The sequence below is a fragment of the Triturus cristatus genome, chromosome 5_1 (genome assembly GCF_964204655.1).
Source record: "Triturus cristatus chromosome 5_1, aTriCri1.1, whole genome shotgun sequence".
Lineage (NCBI taxonomy): Eukaryota > Metazoa > Chordata > Amphibia > Caudata > Salamandridae > Triturus > Triturus cristatus.
In genome coordinates, this window is record NC_140587.1 from 820,519,772 (window position 1) to 820,545,700 (window position 25,929).

The following is a 25,929-nucleotide window of genomic DNA, read 5'->3' on the forward strand; positions in this document are numbered from 1 at the left end:
GCTCCAAGGTCCGCAGTCTAGCCCTGAGACCACATCCTCTCCCCTTAGTAAATATGTAACCTTAAGATTTCAAAATAGGTTTTCAGAACGTCAAAAATAAACAAAATACTTGAAACTCTCTACTGCTGTGTCTGTTTTCCTTCTAATTTTGGAAATTTTGCAATTTCCAAGTGTCTTTCTAGTTAAACGCAGATAATCCTCGCATATTCAAAGATGTCCGCCTTGGTGTACGCTCTGTTTAATACGGGTTCGCTATTCTTGAATGGCTAATGTGCTTTTGTCCTCTTTCTTCTCCTTTTACTGATCGGGATTCCTCTGGCTTCTTCAATGACGACGACTGGGGCCAATGAGGAACTCCGCCGGGAGAGCTGACCCCCGATTGACCCCGCAGCCATGATCTCCCTGAGAGACGCTCCGAGTAAGCTCCGCCCATCCTCTCTACCAGACAGACTATAAATACCAGGAAGAAAGTGGATCGCAGTCTAGCCACCCCTCCCCCCAGTCTGAAGCAGGGCGACTAGCAGACACAGCACCCTCAGTCCCCGCCCCCACGTACATACAGTACATGCACGAAGCCAGCGAGTCAATCACTCTGCATAACTGCAAGAGACCTACCTTCTTTAATGAGGGGAAAACGGTGCATCTCACTGCACGGATCTTTCCAGCCTTGAAATGCAAGTGACGAAGGAGAAGCCGCCTCAAAGTTAGGAGGGAGGACTCGCTTTGCAGAAACTGATCGGGCGGCAGAAGTCCCCAAGTTGTTCCCAAACAGAGGCCTGCTACCTGTGATTTATGATGGAGAGGGTGAGCTTGTTTCTTCATCGGTGCGGCGGTTACTTGGATACGGCTGCAGCGCTGTGGCTTGGTGGTCCGGAGTGGCTTTTAGCAGTAGTATGTTTGTGGTCAGGACCCAGGGTCGCACAGCTGCGCAGAACCAAAACTACTTCCTGGTACTTTAGTTAATGCATGGATGGTAACGTATGATTGTAGCGTATCTAGTGTAGCTGTTGTGTTGCTTCACTGCTGAAAAGTGGTGGTTTATTATGGTCCTCCCACATGGAGTGTAAATTAAGTAGGATTGCCCTATGACTCCATGTCACAGGGATGCAACTGTTGCAGATTATTGTTATGAGGAGGGATGATCTAATGGGTTAAATTGGAACATTTGCTACGAGTTCCAGACTGGACTGATTGTGATAAACAAGTGCTTATTCCCGTGACAGTTATATTGTGACCTGAAAACCGGGAAACGTAAACTGTGCTCATTTTGGGCTGGGAAAAGTGACTTCAAGCTCGGAAAGTGTAAGTGCTCCTTTCCGTCCGATGACTGGACCTTCCTTCTTCACCCCTACACTGAATCTGGGAAGATTATGCTGCTCCTGGCAGGCGTGATACTGCCGTAGGACTTGTCCGAGACAGCCGGGTGGGTCCCGTTTCAGATTTTCCACTCATCCGAATATGAACTCGTTCTTGGTTTATGTCGGGCTCCTGCGGAAATCTGCACCTGGACCACTCTAGTCTGTTAGTTTCCCAGTCCGCCAGGAGGTGATCTGCCCGAGACACCGTGCTCGGTTCTGTGCGGCAGCGGAATCTAGACCGGTACAGTGGCGGCCTCCTGGCTGAAGCACAAGTCGCAGGTTTAAAATAATTGGTGTCGACGATTTGCACTGTCTACATGTCCTTCAGGGTCGACTGTTTAAATTCTACATCTCTTTGCCATCATTGTATGTGGTGGTGTTTGAGCTGTAATTTTGTGCAGGTTAATTCAAGTACTACGGCTGTTATTCGTCCAGCCTGTGAATTGCCTTGGTATTTGCTTCTAATGAGCGGGTTCGTTCAAATGGTATCTTTCGTCTTCTTACTACTATTTTTTTTTTTCGCAGTGTTTAATGTTAAAGAGAACGTGTATATTCTCATGTAAAAAAAACTAGCTCGCAGAACAGGGTGGGGTGCCCTTCCCAATATTGACGTGCATCCATTGGCGACGTAGTCTTGTGAGCACGGGCTTGAAGGTGAAGTTTGCTTTTCCAACACTGCACACGAGGCATGTGTCCAACTCCAATTACTGTTTAGATCTGTTTCCACAAGGGATTGTTCTGCAGATTCAGCATTTCTAGTGAAAAACACGCCGTGGCCCGCACACATTAGTGGCTAAATTGCCCTCTGTGCTGCTAGGCGCAAGAGTCACATACTGTATTCCTAATCTTAAATCTTCTAGCAGACTCTGCCTTTAATGATTAAGTCCACACGTTTTTTGTGACTCTTAATTTTTTTAAAAAAAATACAACTTTACGTACTCTGACACTTTCTGGGTTGATCTTCCATCCAAGTATCCAAAATGTGCATTTTCAGCATGTGGCTCTGAGTAGGCCCTCGCCTGCATCTGGCTGACAGGTTGGTTGTGTGGGCTGTTTTTTTGCTTTTACAATCAATGTATTTAAAATGACTCATAAAAACGAGATAATTTTTGTTGTTGAAGAAACATCAGATAGTGATTAACAGATATATTCCGTTTTTTTATTTGCCCACACACGTGCAATGGCTTTTACTTGCATAAATAAAACAATGAGGAAAGTAAAGACACGAGGTTGGAAAAGAAAATTGGTGGGGTAGGACAAAACGTGGACGGAAATTTTTTAAACTCCATAACTTGCTCAAACGGTCTTTCTAATTTATCAACTCTATTTGGTGCTAATAGTCCTTATTTTTCTAATCTGTCCGGCATCAGTTGCTTTTCAGCTTGCTTGGTACCGTAGAGTTTGGAGCGGCCAGAATGAAGAAATTCAACTTTGTTTCCTTGAGCTTTGATGTGATGTGGGCTGTGCAACCTCCAACATATTTTGATTTTGTGGCAACCATTTGTCTTTTGTTCTTATCACTTTTAGTAAATGGAATGAGACTTTTCTCGGCGCTCTAGTGTTTTGATCTTCCAACAGACAGGCAACTTTTTGGTCAGTTTTTAGGTGCGATTGAGAACACTTTTGAAGCTTTGTGTTCTAAAATTGATGTATCTAAGATATACAAAGAAGAGGTGGTATATGGCTCCTGGTCCCCGTGTAGGACAGGGGTATGAATCCGTGTGAAGGGTTTATATCTTTTTGGCATGGTTGTTGATTAGAAGCAGGTCTACTCTGGCTAGGGTAAAGAGTTATCTCCTCTCCACGTGTTAGAAAGTGGCTAAATATGGATATAATACTTGTGTCAAACATTTTTTCATGAAGGACTGCATAGGTTTTGTACCTTTTAATGCCTTGGCTTTCCTGATCTCTTCTAGTAGGCTAAATTCAAAATCTTCTCTGTGAAGACATTTAAGCCATTTTTATCTTGGCTTCGAGTATACTTTTGAAGCTCTAGTTTCTGAGATTCTTTTGCATAAAGGCTTTTTGGTGCCTTGTACTTTCAGGAGGTAGTCCCAGCAGGTGTCTATCGGGTGTTCTGAGATTGAGCTGTATTCAGAGATGTAGCGCCACACACTCTTGCACACTTCATGCTCCAGTTCCCTTATTTCACAGCCAGCCTCAGCTGTATTATTGAGGGGTTGGTCCCCCCTCTCAAAGCTTGCGTTGTGGTGGTCACAGGTTGAGGGTCAGGGACTTCCCCATAGCTCTGCCCCATAATGTGTGATTGATTCCATCTTTGGTTGGGAAATGTCCGGGACATATTGGAGTGAGCCAGCCTTATTTATAGCTGGGGCGAATCTCATAATTCCATTTGCTGCCAATTATGTTTTCTCACTGAAATTGAAGTCAGTTTGGTGAGACAAGCGAAGGGGGAGAACCAGATGTGTAAATGGTTACTCCATTTACTTTCATACGAAATCTAAACAATGTCTCTTTTGTTGGCGGTCTCTCACGTGTCAATCTTTGGTTTGCAGTTGTTTATGGTTATGTAGTTTGTTACAGTAAAGTGCAACAGCATCCACTAGTTTCTTCAGTACCTTGGTACAATTTGTTAAAGGATTAGAGTCATCAGCATAAGGCTCTATGAACATTTGTTCTTGACCTACGTTTGATGCATCGTCTGTGACTGTTGGTAGAATTTTAGGCTATTGCTGGGATGTAAATTGAAGGTGGATGAGGCCAACAGGCATAACTATTAGACACCGTTGCAGTCTTGAAAGGTTCTCTTTAGTTGCCCTTCGACCCTGTATCGGTCTTGGGCTGAGATGTTTGCATATAGTGTTTCAATGGGAGTAGCAGGTGTGACCTACTTCCTAGAGCTTTTATTTTGCTGAGAGCTTGCCTCTGTTAAATATCAGAAAAGCTTGATAGTTTTTCATGTGCTTTGTACATAATAATCAGATTGTTCAAGACTAATGCTTGATCCGTTGTCCAAAACCCCCCTGACAGTGCGTCAGCACCTTTTTGTGGATTGTTCGGATATTAAAATCCAGTAGGTTGATAAACTAAGTTTACAGCTTGTTATGGGAGTTTCAACCATTATGCCACGGGGAAACAAAAGGTCTAATGAAATGAAAGGTGTGGTCAAGATAAATCTACCACATTAGTGTTAGTGGTTGTGCATTTTAGTTAGTGTTCAGTTAGTTGCTTTTTCCACATCCCAAGTCCCACTCTGCACTGTAGGGCAGGAAGAGTCACCTCCCGCAATCTGCTTAATTAAGGCTTAGGCAGTAGGGTTCTGTAGAAAGGATGGATTGTAGTCACGAGGTAAGTGCAGGAAATGTAAGTACAACAGGTTCTAAGGTCTTTTTTGTTTTTAATAAAAGGGCTTTCTTGAAAGGTCCGACATGAGATGTATCACGTCACACCATTTATGCTGTTGGATCGTTGTGTATGTTATATATAATGTAACTTATTATGATATATTACATTGCAATGCATTTAAAAATCAAGCAATAAAGATAATTGAATTGAAGTCCCACTCGGCAATGTGCTGAAGTTTGTTTCATCCTCACTGGTTGGTTACCCCGCAGATGAATCTGGATTGGTCAGTGTTGTTTTAGACTTGCAGTAATATCTTTAGTTAAGCTTTGGACATGGTCTACTCTTGTAGCAGTGTCCGATTTCAGATAATACAGTGGTGCAGTATTGCTCTACTAACTAAAAAAAATCATATTGTGAAACTCCACTGTTACAGTGCTCCTATTGGACAGTTAACTATGCTGTCACTGGAACGGTTTCCGAATATTGCACACCATCATGGAACTACGTCATGTGAGTGTGCTGTAACATTAAATGTCCTAGCTCCATTGGAGAGTATCTACAGACATAACCATGTGCCAGTTTGCTTTTCATGTCGGCTTTCTTATGAAAGGTCAGAGCATAGCATGCAAATTAAAAACCTGTTCCTTAAAATTTTGGAAGCTTTTGTTGATATAAGGAGCTGAAAAACTGCAATTTCATGTACTTACAACCACCCTAGCACAAAGAGCCTTTGTTGTAGCATTCCTCTCAGAGCTACAGAGGACTTCTAATTCATTTTATTTAAAATGCATTACAGCTTAGAATCTACCTTCTTTAGTTTAAAGGAAATGTTCAAGCCACTTGCAGGACTCTCTCGCTCAAGAACAAGCTTTTGTAGTAGCTATTACTTTTAATGTGAATGAATAGATCTTGCAAAAAATCAGTTTACATTTATAAGAGCAATCTCAATTGTCTCTTCTCGGCAATGCCTCTCTGAATTCTACATCTCATCACATCTCCAACCTAATTTTAAGCTGAAGGTCTTGAGAAAGGTGAGTTGGCAGCTGTAGGTTAGCTAAACATTGTGTTCCTGGGATTAGGCCCAGACAGGTGTGGAGCACGACCCGGAGACAGTAGTGCGCACCATATATATCTTAGACTTGTAGCCTACTTGACTAGTTACTGCTCAGAACCACAGATCGTAACATTGGAATGTCAGAATGCTCTGTCTTGGCAGGTATTGCCTGGGGCATGCCTTCCTGTTTGACATGTAGACTTCAGTGGGTCCGGTTAAGTCCTCCTCACTCTACCTCATGTAACTTGCACTACAGTGTATTCCATTGTTCAGCCACTGTGCATATTGCCATCTTGGCTAATATCAGAACCCATCACCAGTCATTGACTCCAAGATGTACCATCCTGTTGATGAAGACGGTCCTGCTGTGTCCGATGGAGGCCGATGCCTTGATTTAAGATTGCTTAATTTTTTGTATAGTTATATTCCACCTGTCCCCGCCATTGTTCTGATTCTTGATGACCCATCGCCAGTAGCACTGACTGTAGCTGTCATGCCTGAGCTTGATGGGCTGAATTTGCTGTGGGCTATTTTCCAATACTTTCACACTGTCATGGGATGCTTTGATTATCACAACTATTATCCATTCTTTTCCAGCTGTAGTGCACTGTATCTTGCTAGTTTGGGTAATCTATCCAGCAAACATCAGAGTGCAGAATCTGACTGTGAAATACGCGCTGAAATCTATGTGTAAGATTCACAAACGGATTTTTCTGGTCTTGGGATGAAATTACTGCTGTTCAGTTAATCCTTTCATCAATTAGTTCCAAAACATCCATTTGGGAGTAACGTCTGTTAAGTTGTAGCAGCTGTATTTAGTACTATTTTAAAACACTGTTCTTAAGAATATTGTTTTTTGGGACTGGAATACTCCCTGCTGCCATGTCCTTGCCTTAGAGCTGCCCATCACTATCTCTAAAGGAGCATAAATGGTACACTGAACTGATTATCAAACAGGTTTCAGCTATCTTTCATTGCCTCCACCCTCATGGAGTCTAAAGTTTTTTTCTTAGCCATTCTCATCTGAAGAGAGCCTTTCTATAGGTATTATTGCCATCTGAAATAATCTAAGAGCCTCTGCCAGAAGCCCTTATTTTTTCCAGACCTTTAAGTATGGCCACATATTTTGCTCTTGTGATTTCTGGCCATCATTGGCAATATTCCTGTTGGCCAATGGTGTAACCCTTGTAGTATTTTATGGTTCAAATCTTCTTTATTAGTATTTCAAAGAGAGAAAATGGCACGGTACAGAGCATAGCAACGCTCTTCGCAATTGTCATGTTAATAACATCCCAACCAAAACATATCCCCACCCACCTCTCCCTCCCAGTACTCGTTTGATACATTGAAGTCTATGCAGCACAATACATTGTGATGATGGTCAAACTAATATCTCCCTCGGCTGTGTAGGAATAGCAACATCTGTCCGGCATAACAAGCGTAGGTATTTGGGCGGGTGAGTTCCTGGAATTCTATCCAGAAAAGACTTTTGTATGGGCGCCAGAGGTCCTGATAGGAATCGCTCTGTGCGGATAAAGTGAGTGTGATCTTTTCCATCCCCAGGACATACCACAGGCGGTGTAGCCACCCCTGATGCGTTGGATTGTATCCTGTGCCCCAGTGAGTAACGATGTTCTGGAGTGCCACTCCAAGGGCTAGCCCTATTTGCTGACCTCCGCATGATTTAAGTGGGAAAGTAAGGACGTTTGGAAGCCCTAAAACCCTGTAGGCAGGGAATCTTTGTAGATGTGCGTGTCAGTATACTTGAGAATTACATCCCAATATTGTGTAATCTTAGTGCAATACCGTAGCAAATGTAGCAGTGTTCCTGGGGAGCTACAACCTCACCTGCAATCGGTGCTGTACGTTGAGTTGCCCATATGGAGACGCACTGGTGTAAGATACCAGTACGTCGCTCTCGTAGTAGCTGTCTGAACACTGGCTATGTTGCGACTGTATGGCGTGCCCTGTGGAACACATCCTCCCTTTCTCTTTGTAACAGTTGTCTTCCCAATTCTAGTTCCCACTTCCTCTGTCCTGCTGTTTTAGTTGATGTTGGAGCCGGGCGTAGGACACCATATAATTCAGTGATTAGGCATTTATCTGATGTTTTGGTCACCAACCATTTCTCAAAGGGTGTAAGATATTTGTACCCCTGGACGGATAGACGTGTAGCAACCAGTGACAGACCTGGAAATAGTGCATCCTCTCAGAGTAATGCATAGTTGATAAAGAGCTGAGTGAAGGAGATCCGGCCCTCCTCATCGAATCAAACGTGTCTCACAGCATAGCATCCCACCTTCTGCCACGGGAGGAACTTGGACAACAGCTTTAAGTATGTATTGTATACATTTGGAAATCTAATTATTTGTCCTCAAACATCAGCTCGCCTTAAGTAAATATGTGCACTTTGTTGGTAAATACAAGTTTTTCCTTATGAAAAAAACTAAATTCCCTCTACTAAAGCTTCAGTTTAATGAAAAAGTCTTGCCCTCAAAGGTCAAATTGTGACGTTTAGTAAATGAATGTTTGGTTCTCAAACATAAATGTGTAATTTCCATCAAGTATTCACATGTATCAATACCTCACATGTATAGTGTATGCTTTTCATGCCCAGGCAGAAGTCTCATTCCATACCACCAATATGAAGGCGCCAGGGTTGTGTTAAGCTCCATTATACCATGGATTTTCACACAATGCCAGGAAATAACACCTTTCCACCATGGCAGCTTTATACCCTAGGTTTCAAGTTGTTCAAGATGTAGATCAGGGTTTACGGTTTTCCTCTTCCAGAGTGTTGGTCAAAATAATATTTAAATTGTTAGTTTTAAAGGCATAGTTCCCCAAAATTACTTTTACAATAATGTAACAAATAAAATCGTCTTAAAATGTGCACTGTAATCAAGTAAAACACATGACGGGTCTCTAAGATATTTTCCCAGGCCCAAAGCCATTCCGTAACTGCTCACATGAGATTTACTGACCGGTTTGAATAAGATGAGTCTCATAGTTTAAGAATGATGGATGCTGATGTTTCTACTGAGAAATAGTGGACAATACATTATGTACCATGATAAAAGCAGTATTTATCAGACCTAAACATTTCCTCTTTAGCGGTCACAAATGACATTATACCGTTCACACACCACCCCAAATTTACCCTTAACATTGTAAACCTTATTTAACTGAAACATTTTTCTTAAGAGTACCTTTCTTCCCTTCTGCAACACCTATATCAAAAGGCAAATGTCTAGTTAAGCATTTAACCATGAAGCTCTGGAGCCTGGAAGATTTGTGTTCAGTACTTGCAAAGGCCAAGACAAATTGATACAAGTTTTCCACATTGGATTCCTTATTTTTGCCATGGTAGTGAACCTTAGCAAAAGCTGGTCCCATGACAGCAAGCCAAGTGTTGCAAGGGTAGAATCCAGTTTGATGGTCATACGGTAGATTGCTCTCTTTCCAGATAATGGATATATGAATGAAGGCAGCTTTACTTTTCCTAAGATCGATTGAAAGAATATTGGTTATAGGCTGACTTAGTCTGTTGCATCATGGTTCTTCTTTTTGGTCTACTTAATAAATGAGGTCTTGGGGGGGGGGGGTTATTGGGGATGATGCTGGAGGTCGGTGAATTGTCCATGATGCGTCTTGCTACGGTAGGGGGCCTTTGTGCTGAGGGGGGGGGGGGGGGGGGTTATTGGGGAAGATGCTGGAGGTCGGTGAATTGTCCATGATGCGTCTTGCTACGGTAGGGGGCCTTTGTGCTGAGGGGGGGGGGGGGGGTTATTGGGGAAGATGCTGGAGGTCGGTGAATTGTCCATGATGCGTCTTGCTACGGTAGGGGGCCTTTGTGCTGAGGGGGGGGGGGGGGGTTATTGGGGAAGATGCTGGAGGTCGGTGAATTGTCCATGATGCGTCTTGCTACGGTAGGGGGCCTTTGTGCTGAGGAGGGAGGGGGGGGGGGGTTATTGGGGAAGATGCTGGAGGTCGGTGAATTGTCCATGATGCGTCTTGCTACGGTAGGGGGCCTTTGTGCTGAGTAGGATGTAATTGTAATCAGAAGGTGGGCAAGAGTCTGATGTGTGGCTGTTGGTATTGACCAAGTTATTTAATTTAGGAGGTGGTAAATTGTTTGAAAAAAGTGTAGCTAGACCTCTTATGATCTGATATATTGGTCTGGGATTTTGGCGTTTATGAGAAGAGGTCTGATGGTGTCTCCAAAAGCTTGTAGATGAGGTATCACTCCTCCAAGTTGCGTATTTCTCATAGGGTGCATGTTGCTCCTTGTGTGTTTATTTTGCTTTGGAGATCAGCTGTAAGTAGTAAGATCTTTGCCTTCTGATACATTTGTAGATCATGGTGTGAGGTTGAGGCCTAGTTTGCCCTTTGACTCATTAGATTTCTTCCATTAATACTCTAATGAAAGGCTTTCTGCCTTAAGTTTCTGTTGACCCATACCTCTTCTTCTTTTTTTTTTTTTTTTTTCCCGATTGGACAACAGATGCTCTGAGATGTATCACTCTATTGAAGCCTTTGGACATCCATGATAGTTGCTACACTTTTGTTATGTGATTGTTGTGCAGTGAGTTAGCTAAAAGAGTTGAGTGCAATACATTTGAGCTTGTTACATCTTGTCGGAGGTCTTTTGTTGTTATAACAATGGTTCCTGTGGCCAGGGTGGTGTTGAAGGAGATGAGACTACAGTTACGCCACATTTATAGATTTCCAGTTACGCCACATTTGTAGATTTCCTGTTACTGGGAGTTATGCCTGGAAAACTGTTGCATCTAGGGTGTCCCTCTTGGTGTGTTGGTGGAATCTACAGTCATGGATTAAGGGTCACGGGGGGGGGGTGTCAATGTCCTTGGCATGTGACAGTGGCAAAGTACTAAACTTGCTGTCCAAGATTAGGCAAACAGTTCTCAACTGTATCCGATGAAAGTGCTGCCATTGTCAAGTTTTCACAACCCTAAAGCGGTCATGGTTTTTCTCCAGGACCTGATGTAGGTTAACGTTAGGCCTTTGGTTTGATCCTTCTTGCTGGCTCAAACTTATGGCGAAGACAATGAAAGAGAATAGAGAGACTTGGAGGCCCATGTAAAAGACTCATTAGCCCAGTAACATGGATACATGAGGTGGGCTGCTAAGGACTAAGGGCCAAATTGATCAAATAATTGCTTATGGGGTGCAAGAGTGACGTAACTCTTAAGGTAGATCTATGAAGCCACGCAAGGCCACCTTGTGTGGCAGTGCGTGGCTTGATTAAATCTAGAGTAATCTGCAAATCGCCGCGTTGCGTACGCTGCCCCAGGCAGGCGTTCCATTGGTGGAGCGTGGGTGTTCCACCCTTTCACCCATGGATTTTGATGCATTCCCAGATTGACAATTACTGGTAGACTTGGGAATGCATCAAAATGCTGCGTCTCCACAGGTGAAGCGTAACAAGGAGAAATATCTTTATTTATCCATGTTACTGTCTCTTTCTGTGTGCTACAGAAACACTTAGAGTAAAATGCCTCCGGATTGATTTGTGCAGGACGGTGTCTTTTCCTGCACAAAAACAGTCTTGTTTACAACGCTTGGTGCAAGGGTGCGTGCTTTGGCACTAGCCAGCATATTGTGTGCCAGCGCAGGTAAAAGACTGAAATGCGCCGTATAATGTTAGATATGGGGCATTCCTGCCCTTTCCCTATCGCACAGCGAGTTGCTGTGCTGCATGATTTTATTAGTATTTAAAAAAAAAAAATGTGCCCCTATATCTGCAGACAGATCCGCAGAGAAACCAACGAGGTTTGAATTGAAATATTGTCTCACCAGAAATGGTGGTCCTGGTGCATGCGATATGACCAATTTCTAAAAGTTAGAATGTGTATCAATGACTCTTTGATCTGTGCAGTAACTTGGCTAGACCATGTAATTGCAGTTTTTGCTTCAGTACAGATTGCCCGGATTTTTATTATCAAGGAGGGTTTTGTGGGTTGTTCCGTTTGGGAAACAATATTTCTAGGAATGTGATGTCCCGTACGGCCGTCAAGATTGCTTGGAATCCCATCGATCACTCTTTCCAAATAGAATTGCGCAACTATGTTTTTGAGTACACCTGGCTGGGGATGCCTATTTTTGTAGAGTTGTGGCACGCAGACAAGGTTTTTAGGCATTCATTGACAGAAGTGACACATGCCAAAGATTTTGCTTACTGCACTTCTACTCCGGATAAGGCGTAGAAGCAAAACAAAAATAAACATTTTTAGTTTATTGAAAACCACCTTCATGTGGATCACCTGTTGCCATTTTACTATGCCTGTAATGCCTAATTATAGAAAATCTGATGCCAGTTTAGACATTGAGTCGAGTTTTTTTTCCTCTCCATCAGACTAACCAAAGGCATTTAGATCATTACTTTCAGCTGTCCCTTATTTCCTTCAGCATTAGTTTTATATCTTCAAATGTTCATTCTTTCGTGTCATTTAAAACTTGTTTCTTGTGCTTCTCCTTGGCCTACGTTATCCATCAAATCAGTAATTTAATACTTGCCATTTAAAGCAATCTATTTACCCACAAAGTTTTAATCATGAGGTGTTTTTTTTTTTTTTTAAATAGGTGCACCTTCCTAATCTAAACGTTGATGAATAAATCCCCTTAACACATTTGTACAATCCATCAGTTTGGCAACTATTTCTCTGAATTTAACAATCCAGTTTGACTTATTTACTCGGTTTTCAAATGACCCGGTTTCAAGCAAGGCACCAGTGGGAGTTGATCACCAGTCAACGGCCAATTGCTGGCAGTCTGTTAACTGTCACAGCATTTTTCAATTTTGAATGTTTTGCAGTTATGAAAGTAGATTAATTCACTGCTATGTTATTTATAAATGTACCCCTCTTTGCTATGGAAGGCGGGAATTGCTGAAAATAGTTCATATGTTGTTGGAGTCGTCAAAGTAAACTTTTCAAGGATTGAGCAATTTAATCCCTTGAGCGAATATCAATGTAAAATTTCCTAGCTATCTTAATGGAAAGTTTCAATTCTCTTTAGAACTCGAAGGCAAGGATTGTGCTTGCTGTCTTAGTCTTAATTATAATAGCAGCCTTTTATACAACATATAGAAGAAACTACTATTCACATGAGGACTTGTGAATTGTCATGGTATTCCCAACAGTTCAGCAACCAATCGCAAATGAGTTCAAATAGCCAATCAGGACTCCCATGCTCCAACCGAGTCCTTCGCTTATGTGCCCACGTCCTCTTTCATCATGCGAGCCAAGCTGATATCCTGGAATCAAGCCTTCTGCTTATTGGCCTCTGTCCCTGAAATAGAAACAGGAGCAGTCACCCCAAAAGTCTCAAACTCTGGGAACAAACCTCAATAAACAATGGCAAATGAGATAATTGTATGCAATAATTGCATCCAGTAACCACAAAATCCAAACATGAGGACCCAACTTTGCACATATCTGAGGATAAATGAATCCAATATTATTTACTAGTTGCGAGAAGTCGGATCATAATCTCAGGGTAGGGTAATTCTTGCCTCTGAGTCCTTAATAGAATTGAAACTTTCCATTATGATAGCTAGTAACGTTTGCATTCTATGTCTGGACTGGAGGCAAGGAGTATGCATATTCAAAGCTTATCCACCACCAACTGAGCCATGTCAAGCACAGGCTTGAAATAAAACCTCTTAAAGGTAGAATCCCATGACCAGTCTGCCGCTTTCATAATAGCCTCCAAATATGTGCCCAGACTCGAGGCCTTTGAAGCCATCTCTACACGGGCTGAATGTACCCCAAACATCTTCAATTCAATGCCCACTTCTTGTGTTACCCACCTCACCCAGCGAACTATAGTAGGTGAGAGCGCCTTATGTGGCTTCTTAAGGGCAATGAAAAGTTTTCATTCTTCTGGCAGTCGGAATTCCTCCAACATCTCCTCATACGCCTTGAGACATCACACCATGCACAGTTTTGGGACGTTCAGGAAGTCCGGATAAGAAATGACTCCGGCGTGGCATTTCGTCCGCCTGCTAACCATGAAGGATACTCCGGAGGGGGAGATAGTCATGCCCTATCCAGAGCCCGGACGTCAGACATCCGTCTACTAGAGACCAAGCATAAGAGCATTGCCAACTTTGCAGAGAACTCCTTCCTTGACAAAAACCTATTCAGTGACAAGACCGCATTAGGTTAAGTACCTGATTGACATCTCAAAGGGCAGAGTACCTAGGCTCCGGAGGGAGGGATAACCTTGCCCCCCCCCCCCCCCCACTCCCCACTGCAGCAGACGACATTCAAATGGATGTTGCCCTATAGGAGAGCCGTCTACCAGCACATGATCTGCTGAATAGCTGATGTGAAGGTGTTGCTGGAACGATAATTAAGCCAGGAAATAGAGCACCTGAACTATGTCAGTGACCATGGGATCAAAACCCCGTCGCACACACCAACTGGACCGCCTCGTCCAGGCTGACTTTTGATGCCTAACTGTGCTCTCCGCCCAGTCTCTAGACAGGTGATCCTCAGCTTCTCTAGAGGCCCAGGATCGACCATCCGGCTCTGTAATCAGCCATCAGAGAGAGGGACTCATCCAGAACCATTTGATGCGGAATCTACTCTGGATCAGAAGGGGGGGGGGGGTGGAGGAGGGGAGCCAGGATCTTGATGGACCTTGGCCACATGGGGATGGATCATCTGGATCTGGGTTCTCAGTTCTAGTAAATCACGCACACTGAGGTATATTGATTGATCAATGTTGATCAGTAAATGAGTTTAATGGGCGTGCGTGGAGGTATCGTCCTCTAAACCAAGGCATAATAATGTAACTAAAGTTGCATTTCCCTTCACGGGAAATGTTCCTCCTTGCGCCCAGCCAGTGGTTTTCACGGTATAAGTTCATAGGATAATCACAAAAGGAATTTGAATGGTTCAAATCAAGAATTTATTTGGTAAGTTGTTTGACATACTCATTGTATTCATGAGATCATCACATTTCAAAAATCCATTGAAGGTTTAATCTTGGTATTGAAAACATCTAGATGAGAACACCAATGCATTTCGGGCAGATAACCTGCCCTTAGTCAGGGAGTATGTTCCTAAGGAAAAAAAAAAATAGGCGAGATTCAGGCGACCTGCTGTCTGTGGATATAATAATATCCACATTTGTAAAGCACGAACAATCACCCGTAAGGGTCTCTAGGCGCTGGGGGCCGTCGGGAAGATTAAGCAAGCTATTGCCCAGAGTCACATGGTGCTGGGCTAATCTGCTGCCGGCGCCGGGGATTGAACCATGATCCCAAGATTGCGAAGTCAGTCGCCCTGGCCGCTGCGCCACACCTCTTGGGTGCGTACACATCTTCGTGTGCCTAAAAGGATTAATAAACCAGGGATAGAGAAGCGTGGTGTTCGTGAGAAGCTTGTTCGATTTTTAATTATACCGTTAAATGCAGTGAGGAATAAATAAGTAATTAGTGGCGCGGTAAAAAAACGTGCCGGAAAAAAGGTTGTCATGCATATGGTCAATCGAAAGTCTGTGCGAGGATCATTATCAAAGTGTCGGTGTCCAGAAAAAAGTCCATGAGACGTTTACTTACACGGTAAGGATGCAAACTGTAGAGAATCGCTGTGCACCAACGGTGCATAACGTAAGGTAAGACGGTCGTTACCCGTGTGCAAGTGATGGAATCTTTAAAAAAAAAAGGTGCTGGTAAAATGAAAAAGCCCTTTGGTGACCGTAACATTAACGGTGGTGAAGCAACTGTGGAGCACAACGCAAATGCCGTATACATATATTAAAGAATAGTGCAACATTACCTTAATTCACTGGGTGTGGGTCACGAATATAACTCCCGCAGTTGGTTCGAACGGTGTTTATCCGTTATGGCCGAATATAAACCTAGGCAGTGGAAAGTGAAAAGGTGCCGATGGAGAGGGTCCGTGTGGAAAAACATGAAGCACAATGCAATCGAGATTGTGGCGGCCAAGTTGTAACGTGTAACACGTGAAGACTCCTAAACAACGTGAACGCAAACCTATATCATAGTGCATATAGTCAAGGAATAAATAGTCATTATATGTGGGCATTATGAAGATAAACAGATGGAAAAAAAATATTGAAAGATGTAAAGAAGCCAAAAGATGAAAATAGAAAGAGAAGACAGAACACAATTTATGAACTGATGATGAGAAAGATATAAAGACGGATTGAAATATGGAAATAAATGAACGAATCTTGTGAAAGTATGGAAAAAGGTGTGAAATGTAGTAAAAGGATTTCTGGAAACAGTACATAGGTCAATCATGTCATTCAAAGAAAACCACTATATTCAATACGATCATTAAGTCCATGCGGCACCAATGAGTTCATTCTTTTGATCCAGAAGGTCTCTCGTTGTAGTAAAAATTTCCGGTTGTCTCTTCCTTCTTTTATGTCCACTCTCGCATACTAAGAATCACAATTGGCTGATGTTATGGTTGTGATTGATGAAATGTGCCGCCAAAACTGATTTCAGATTTCTATTTCGAATGTTGCTTTTATGTTCGTTGAGTCTGGTTTTTATTTTTCTCTGTCTTGCCAATATATATATACACCAGTCCGCAAGGGCATTTTAGTAGATATACGAGATTTTTGGAATCGCATGTGGCCGTGGTATATAATTTGATGTTATAACCCCGAGTTGGTTGGCGGGTAGTGTTCCCTCTGATGTTGTTACAGTTGCGGCAAGGTATAGTACCTTTGAATGACGTGGTCAATTCCATGGTTCTTGGTGGTCTAAGAAGTTCAATTAAGGTCTTGCTTCTTTCATAGGCAAACAGATTTTTCATAGAAGCTGTTTCTGAAATCTGGTTCAACTTGGAGCACAAGGCCAATATAGTTTTTTTGAAACTTCTGCTTTCAGTTGAGACTGGATCCTCGAGTAGCGTCTACCCGAGGGTCAATCCATGAACCGGTGGGCAAGTATTTAGATAGACATCTACAGCCCTTTGCACAACCAATGTCAACATATATCCAAGACACTACTGAATTTTTGATTAAAATTCAAAACATCCCAACGGCATAATACACCTCAATACCCCACAATTTAGGTACAGCAGCCATTGAATACTTTTTACTACAAGCTGACCGCAATCAAGGTTTCAAAATCTTTCTACTGGAACTTCAATTCACATTGTACCAGTTATTTTTCCCACAAAGATCAGTTTTATCTTCAACTCACTGGAACATCAATGGGGGACTGCGCTGCCCCAAGCTACGCGAGTCTCTTCATGCACAAATTCGATTTGGACAATATTCTCAGTGATGACATCGGGAAAACACACCTGGCTTCATTTTTTCGATACATTGATAGGTCTCGGCCTGACGTAGGCAGCGCATGCGCTGCCCTCGTCATACGAGGCTTCTTGGAATCGATCTGGTATATATTGGCAAGACAGAGAAATAAAAACCAGACTCAACGAACATAAAAGCAACATTCAATATAAAAATCAGAAATCAGTCGTGGTGGCATATTTCATCAATCACAACCATAACATCAGCCAATTGCGATTCTTAGTATGTGAGATAGTGGACATAAAAGAAGGAAGAGACAACCGGAAATGTTAACTACGAGAGACCTACTGGATCAAAAGAATGAACTCCTTGGTGCCGCATGGACTTAATGATCATATTGAATATAGTTGTTTTCTTTGAATGACCTGATTGACCTATGTACTGTTTCTAGAAATCCTTTTACTACATTTCACTCTTTTCACACCTTTTTCCATACTTTCACAAGATTCGTTCATTTATTTCCATATTTCAATCCATCTTTTTCTCATCAACATTTCATAAATTGTGTTCTGTCTTCTCTTTCTATTTTCATCTTTCGGCTTCTTTACATCTTTCAATATCTTTGTTTTTCTTCTGTTTATCTTCATAATATGCATATATAAGGACTATTTATTCCTTGACTATGTGCACTATAATATAGGTTTTCGTTCACATTATTGTTTATGCGTCTTCACATCTTACACGTTACAACATGGAAGCCACAATCTCGATTGTACTGTGCTTCATGTTTTTTCACACGGACCCTCTCCATCAGCACCTTTTTACTTTCCACTGCCTATGCTTATATTCGGCCATAACGGATACACGCCGTTCGAACCAACTGCGGGAGTTATATTCGTGACCCACACCCACTGAATTAAGGTAATGCTGCACTATTCTTTAATATATGTATATGGCATTTGCGTTGTGGTCCACAGTTGCTTCACAACCGTTAATGTTACGGTCACCAAAGGGCTTTTTCATTTTACCAGCACTTTAAAAAAAAAAAAAAAAAAAGGATTCCATCACTTACACACAGGTAACGACTGTATTATCTTACATTATGCACCGTCTGGTGCACAGTGATTGTCGACAGTTTGTTTCCTTACCGTGTAAGTAAACGTCTCATGGACTTTTTTCTGGACACCGACACTTTGATAATGACCCTCGCACAGACTTCCGATTGACCATATGCATGACAACCCTTTTTTACGGCACGTTTTTGACCGCGCCACTAATTGCTTATTATTTATTCAGCAATGCATTTAACGGTATAATCAGAAATCAAACAAGCTTCTCATTTACACCACACTTCTCGATCACTGGTTTATTAATCGTTTTAGGCACACGATGATTTGTACGCACCCAACAGTATGAGTCATTTATATCCACAGACAGCAGGTCGCCAGAATCTCGCCTATTTTTGTTTTCTTTAGGAACATACTCCCTAAGGGCAGGTTATCTGCCCGAAATGCATTGGGGTTCTCATCTAGATTTTTTTTCAATACCAAGATTAACCCTTCAATGGATTTTTGAAATGATGTGGTGATCTCCTGAATACAATGAGCATATGTCATCAAACAACTTACCAAATAAATTCTTGATTTGAACCATTCCAATTCCTTTTGTGATTATCATCTGGATCTGGGGAGAGTGGGCTCAAAACCGGGGCCAGGGGGTTTTATGCGGTACTAGTAGCAGCTCCTGATTGAGAAGAGCATGTTTATGAATGCTCAAACGTGTCATTATTCACTCCTTGGTGACGGTGCTTAGCTGGGGTCTAGTCAGGAGCAGCAGAATGGACAGGGTCTGGGTGTTCAGGGGCTATAGTGGCCGAAATTCCCACTTTTGTGCACGATCTGCTCGGAATGGTGTTGCTCCATGCGAGCCATAGCCTCAGCTACTGCCCTGTAGATCGAGGCATCCACTTCCTTATAGAAATCCTAATCAAACAGAAGGTAGTCAAGAGGGTCCCCATTCCCTTGTCTCATCCAAGCCCTCCATCATGATCGCTAGAAGGAGATAACCCCCTTTGTGGCAAGACAATAAGCAAAAAGGCACTACAAGGGCCAAGCCACTGGTAGTAATATCCACAGAGGGCTAAGCAGACCAAGCATTGCAATGGTGGGTCTGGGGGACAGCCAACAATATTGGGGCAGGTGGACCCTCACTTCACTGGGTCCATTCCCTGGGACATCCTCCCCCGGTGCTTGTACAATAACTGGGTAAAGAAAGTATGGGAGCTGGTATCCCCAACCTTTGATCAGTGCTATGCCTATTAATAGGCTTATGTGTGGGGCTCTTATCACACTGAAGGGGCCAAACGTGTCGATGCTTAATACAGGGAATACAGAACCCCACCCAGGCATCACTCGCTAGCGCACAGTGGAATAAAGACCCTGGCGTTCTCAGGGCATTATTTACGGTAATAATTAAGGCCCCACACAGCTACTGTCCCCCTTGATCTGGGGCATCCATCTCCAGGGCTTTCTGGCTCCAAGCTGCAGCGTGCGATCTCAAACGCAACTCAATTCCCTCAGATCGGATGTCGCAGGACAGGACGTGCTGGTGCCACCTAGCCAGAGGTTGACTGCACCACGGACCCGCACCAAAGAACAGCCGTGAAGGGAGCCTCCGCAGAGCCGTCCCCGGCGCGCAGTACCACAACACTACAATGACAAATACACAAGTTAGGAACCCAAAACAGTGAAACGGGAATATCGATACACTATAAAAGCACTGATATAAAAGGAAAGCACTTATGTCTGTTGTGAACAGTGAATAAGGGACGTGGGGACACAATTGAAGGACCATGTTAGAACATGGGGAGTCCTGATTGGCTGTTTGGACTCATTTGTCATTGGTTGCTGAACTGTTATGGTAGTCTCAAGGCATCATGGGAATAGTAGGTTTTAGGTCTTGCATAGCGTTGCAGCGCAACTCGCTGCTTCGCTTTGCAAGGCATGGTGTATTAGAGTATATTTTAAAAGTGGGGTGGAAGCCCTGCCCCTATTTTTTTTATTGGCTGGCGTCTTGTCCATGGTAAACGCTGGCTTCCGATTGAAAATGAGGCTTCTTAGTCCTTCCTTGTTACCGCCCTGTCTCCTTTTGGGACCGCCCATCAGGACTGGATCGTTTACTTGAGGCATTATACTGTCTCCTTCAATTAGTGTGTAAGCACTTTTTTTTTTTTTTGTTTTGTTTTTATTCGCGCAATGGCGACAGCTTGTTTTGTTTCGTTATCACGCCATGCTCATGACTTAAATATGCACGAGCGCCCGCTTTATACAAAAAAATAGTGGATACTGCGCACCTCTCTGGACGGCTGCTTGTCACTTCACACGCACACTGGACGCATACATGAAACATGTCTCCGTACAGAGCGAGGAGCAGCGTGCTGAGAGGGGCTTCGACGTTATTGCTTTGACTGGTTTTACGCAGGACACCCTCTGCGCTTCCTCGTGAGCATCTGTGGCACGAAGTCAAAAGAAGGGAACCGGGAGTGCGCGGGTAGAGGCGCACCGAGGCGCTGAACCCTGAAGAGCGCAGCAGAGCGCCGCCACAGGAGGCTAGCTACAGCTGAGCCTCTCTGCAGCGCAGACACCGGGGGCTGCCCGGAGGCTGAGGACCAGCGAAGCGGCGCTGGAGGAGGAGGAGACAGGAGTGCTCCCCCTGCAGCCCACCCTCTTCCAGGTGCGCAGGAGTGACTGCATCTACCCGCCAGGTACCGAAGAGGGCACCCCTTGCTGCAGGACACCAGCATGAAGGGTGAGTCCCAGGACCGTTCACAGCTTTCAGAATAAACCCGTCCAGTCCACGTGTAACTGACAGCCTTTGTTGTGTCAACTTTTTACTGACTCTTTAGCCTAGTTTCACTTTTTGTACTTGTTTCAATCTTGTCTTCGTTTTGTGTTTGGTTTTTTAACCGCAGGATCGCACGTTTTACCTTCTTTCTTCAGATTCGCGTTCATGCCTTTCTTTGGGTACACTGGACATATTTTTGTTATTACCTTAACACGATGGGTTTTGATTCTGCATTGAGCACACCCACATTTTTGAAATCTTCACAGTTCTCACTTGTTACCAAAATACTTTAGCACAGACGCTGCATCCAATATTCTTTATACTTTTTGTTTCTTTCCACCCGCCCACTTTTTTGCTCTGAACTCTATATAGTGTGCTTTATGGCTATATGTACAATGACCTTTTTAGTTTTATGTATATTTTTCATCTATTTACATTCTTTAATGCTTTTTACACTGGGTGTTTGTGCGCAAACAGCACAAGGTTAGAAAATGTATTTACATTTTGTGTTTGGTCTCGAGACGCATGTTGTCACCTGTTTGCATTTTGTGTTAGTCCATGTTATTTACAAATTGTATGTTCTCTCCATGCGTTTGACTTAGTGTTTTGTGGTTCTGTATTTTTGTACGTCACATGCTTTGCATTGCGCCGAAATGCCCCCTTTCACACTCTTCAGGGCGCGTTGACAGTCACAGTGGCATGTTGGACTGAGACACCTGTGCGTGCGTCGTCGGTGCCATGTGCTAAAACTGCACTCTAAGGAGGTTTGGTGAGTGGGAGGGCAGACTGAAGGCGAGGTGAATCGAGGACCCATGTGCAGGTGAATAACTGCACATGGGCTGAATAAAGCACACAGCCCCATGGACAGCTGGAATGTAAACTCTTGTGCTGGATAGATGCATGGAGTGTAACCAGCTCCCCCCTCGTCCATGGAATGCCAGGTCAACCCTGACCAAAGGTGGCTGGGGAGGATCTCTGCAGTCCTTACCATGTAGACCCCAGTGACCCTGACCAGGCACGGCTTGCTTTGCCTTCTAGGGGAAATACTGCCGCAATCCTTGTGAGATCAGAGAGGAGCCATTGCATCTCACGCACCCACCAACAAAGGCAGACATAACATGGTGCTATTATACAACGAGATATTTGCTCAGAGGCTGACGAGGCCTGGACATCTGGTATCTGAGCTTGCAAACACAAACAGGAAAGGGCAAGTAAAGTCACAAAAGTCCCTAGCCGCTTCAATGTGGCGCACATTTCCCCGCTGTGCGGGCGAATTCCACTCGTGCGCAAATCGCACGGCCGGGGGCCGTCCGCATGGAAGAGGCTAGGAGAGGATGATCCTTTATTTTGCTGAGCTTTCTTTTTTAGGTCTCGCCTGGCGTAAGACTGCGCAGACATGCACAGTCTCGCTGGTGAGATTTAATGACTTTAGGAGATTTCTCTAGTGGGCTTTAAGCCCCGCCCCACTTTTCCATTGGCTGGCGTAGAGCCATCCCAGTTGGATTAGCTGCCCAGACTTACTGCTGGCGTAAAAGTTTTTTTTATCTTTATGGGGCCAAACACATGGCCCCATAAAGATAAGAAACAAGTCATGCGTGGCAGTCCAACTGGGACGCTCTAAAAGAGTTGTTGTTGAAGTCCCTGGAAATTCTCCGACGTTCCTAGGCTGTACGCGTGACGCACGTGAAGCCCTGTTGTCAACAGAGGTTCTTCCCTGGGAACAAGTCGTTATGACTGACAGAAACCAGCGAGGTCAGCGATGTTTAAGCCATGGATAGTGCAGCCTACCAGCTGCTTCCATGAGATTTGACGAGGCATTGGTGGCTGGAAGTACGGGACGTCTTAAACTATACTGCAGGGTTCCACCAGTAGCCATGTTGGAAATCCGTCAACACCATATTACAAAATCTCACTTCTTCAAGTTTGTTCACCTACTCCCAACATGGCTGAGTTTGCGTACTCATTTAGTGGTCTAGTGTTTATCGCCGTTTTGTACTGTGGGAACTTGGGATGCTGTGAGGAGGGTGCAGGAGGGGCGCCGGGCTGGTGGCGCCCCCTATAAGGAACAGGATCCCTCACCAGTCATGGAGCTGGCACGCCGGGCGCTGCTTGTCCGCTGCCTACCGCAGCTCTCGGCCGCGTTGCCAGAGCCCCAGCCCTTACTGGCGGCCCTGGAGGATCGCGGGGCCTTCAGCGGCGGGAGCTGGAGACGGCAAGTGGGGGCCTCTTGCTGGAACGGTTGCTGCATACTCTCAGTCTGAAGGAGCGGGACACCTACCCTGAGCTTCAGGCCGTGCTTGAGAACACCGAGCCCGGGGCCCTGAGAGTGCTGCAGCAGGAGGGGGAACAGGAGGAAGGAGAAAGAGGTGAGTGAAATGTTTGGGTGACACTTGAAATGGTGACACCAGGGGGAAGTTAAGGTGATGGGTATCAAGAAGTGGAGGTGTTATGCTGGGTGATTGAGGAAGTAGCTATGGGGATAAAGATGTTGAGTTACGGTGCAGTTGGGCAATTACGATTGATAGCGGGATAAGGCAATGGGGATACTGGAGTAAGCTTGAGGGCCCGCGTGAGTGCCATCGAGAGACGAGGTTCTCGACATAGGGCTTTGGTCTTGTTTGAGGTCTGCACTTTTCATTCGACTTTCACCCAGAGCAAAAGAGAGAAAACAAAACACAGAATGAACAAGCATTGAAAATGCAATAGGTCTCGCCTTTGATTAAGTTAAAGCTATTTGCTTTGCTAATGGTATTATATAGCAAAGCAAATGGGTTTAACTTAATAAAAGGCGAGGCCTATTGCATTTTTAATGCTTGTTGTTCACTGTCACAGAAGGGAGCACCTTTAAATATGTGACTGCATGATGTCAGCTGTACAAATACTAAGGGGGGGTGTGTATTCAATATTGTGTATTTCAACACGCATTTTTTTTTGGGGGGGGGGGGGTCCTTCCAACCACTAAATAATATACTTAAACAATCCCTTACTCCCATTACCTCTACTTGCCCCTGAACGCTCAATTTTACCTCTATCCACCTATGAACTCTAAAACAAACTTGTCCGTCTTTTTAAAACTCATTAACGGAAATAAAGCTACAATCTACTGATGGCGTAGAGATTATAGAGATGCAACTTAAAATTAATATTAAAATTCGGTGCATGTATTCAGATTTCAAAACGGGTCAGTATCCTGACTAAGGTCTTATGTAGTCAATATCTGGTCACTCCTGAGCATGGTCTTTGTCTCAGTGCCCAAGAGATCAACTTTTCTGTTAATAGTGAATCCATCTCCCAAGAAGTGCAATAGCGTTCTGCTTTTGGGAGGCATTTAGAGCTCTTGCTGCTATATTTCCTCTTAGATCGATAATAATTTCAAAGATCCTGGATTGATTTAAAAGGTGGGGGTGACTGCTACTTATTTAAAAAAGGGGGGGGGGGGGAAGTGTGGCTTTGTCCCTGTGGTAGCAGGGATGTAATGTAAGCCCCTGCGGTGTAGTTGGGGGGACAAACATTTTGGGTCTTTACAGCCCTTCATGGGGTGCCCATTCAACACAAAGGCAACTCAATTCAACCCAAGGCGATACTTGAGACAGCGGGCTGCAAATCCTATTTTGCGGGGGCGTCATCGTTATGCGTTACGCCACTGTGTGGTTGCAGAAACAATTGTCCCATCATCTTGTAACTAGCATTGGTTAACTTCTGGTGTATATTGTTACCAAATACTTCTCATATCATAAAGAGGTTAATTATTTTGATGAATTGTAGGTGGCCTTCTTCCACAAGTGTGTTTGTGTTTTTTTTTTTTCCCTTTCCTGCCATCTGCCTTCAGTAAAACACTAAGTTTTTCTATTATCGTAAGTGCATGTGACAGCCCTGCTTTTTTGTTGATATTATTTGATTTTTGTCTTGGTGGTAGTATTGATAACGTGGAGCAAGGCACATTGCTCGAATTCAGACTTTGTGAATTATATATTTTTAATTTGTATTTATTGCTGCGGTTTGAGTACCTTTTTGGCATGCACCTTTCATATCTGTCAATTCCCCCGCATTTTATGAGCATCACCCTCTTTTTACTCCTATTCATCTACCGAAAAAACAAACCAGAATGCCTTCGTTAAATTGAGAGCATAAAAAACAAAGTGATAGATGGAATGTTTGAATTCATCTCAAACACTGGCGATCACTCTGGGATGCATCCCCGTCAGTCTTTATTCGCCCATCAAGCCACCTCCGTTTTGACACAGCCATATGCAAATCATTCCTGACATTCCATCCAATGGAAACAGTCCTGCCCGAACTGGTTTTATAATTTTGGTTAATTCTATTAAATTGAGGCCACTTGTTTCTTAAAACCATGTTCCCCTCTAAAAATGTCTTGTTGCCACATTCACCTTAATGGGTGCGCCCTCCTAATCTTCTGACTTTACCTGAGTTAGGAGGTTGACTGGTATGACCTCTTGTGGTTCATGTGTCTCATGGGCCAAGTGTATTATGGCTAGGTGTGTGCATCCATCATTTCACCTCATATGCAAAAAGTGCACTGTAGATGGTCAGCTCAGTGGATATCATTCTGAGAGGTGATGCCACGTGGGCCAAAGGCAATAATTTTCAGATTTGCAGCCCCTCCTTGGAGCTCAGAGAAACCTCGACTGTGGTTATTTATTAGTCCCCTCCAGCAGCTGCTTGTCGAAGTACAAAAAAAAACTCCTATCTGATGCTATTTGCAGGAGCGTTATAAATTGCTTCAGATTATAATGAGCAGTAGGAGAGATAATTGGAGTGAAACCCAACACATTCCTGTTAGATACAAGATGTCGAAGAAAGCCTCAAGTGTGAAATCTACAGATAATCAATTTGTCTTTCTGAGATGTATTTTCTGTCTGCGTGTCTGGCATATTTTTGTTGTATTGTTTCCAGTTAACCGCTTCCCATTTAAAAGCGCCGCCTCATGAAATATTCATTTTAGAATTTTTTTCTTTCCTCACCCCACTGAAAATACTCTGTATGTTTTTACATTAATAGGTGGTACAGTGCTTTTTTAGGTCGCAGCCTACCAGACAGCATTGCTGTCTGGTTTGCTAAAGACATCTTGGGGGCATTCAG

The 25,929-nt window shown here is 43.6% G+C and overlaps 1 protein-coding gene across 5 annotated transcripts in view; it reads left to right on the forward strand.

The window, feature by feature from the left end:
- The first annotated feature begins 415 nt into the window (after positions 1 to 415).
- The window catches only part of LDLRAD4 (low density lipoprotein receptor class A domain containing 4), a 332,740-nt gene continuing 307,226 nt past the window's right edge, over positions 416 to 25,929 (forward strand). For 2 of the 5 annotated variants that reach the window (XM_085605867.1, XM_085605871.1), the window contains exon 1: positions 557 to 804. The gene's annotated coding sequence lies outside the window, so the exon portion shown is untranslated. Of the gene's footprint in view, positions 805 to 25,929 lie in introns of all 5 variants that reach the window. The other 3 variants (XM_085605874.1, XM_085605872.1, XM_085605868.1) reach the window with 3 other exon arrangements.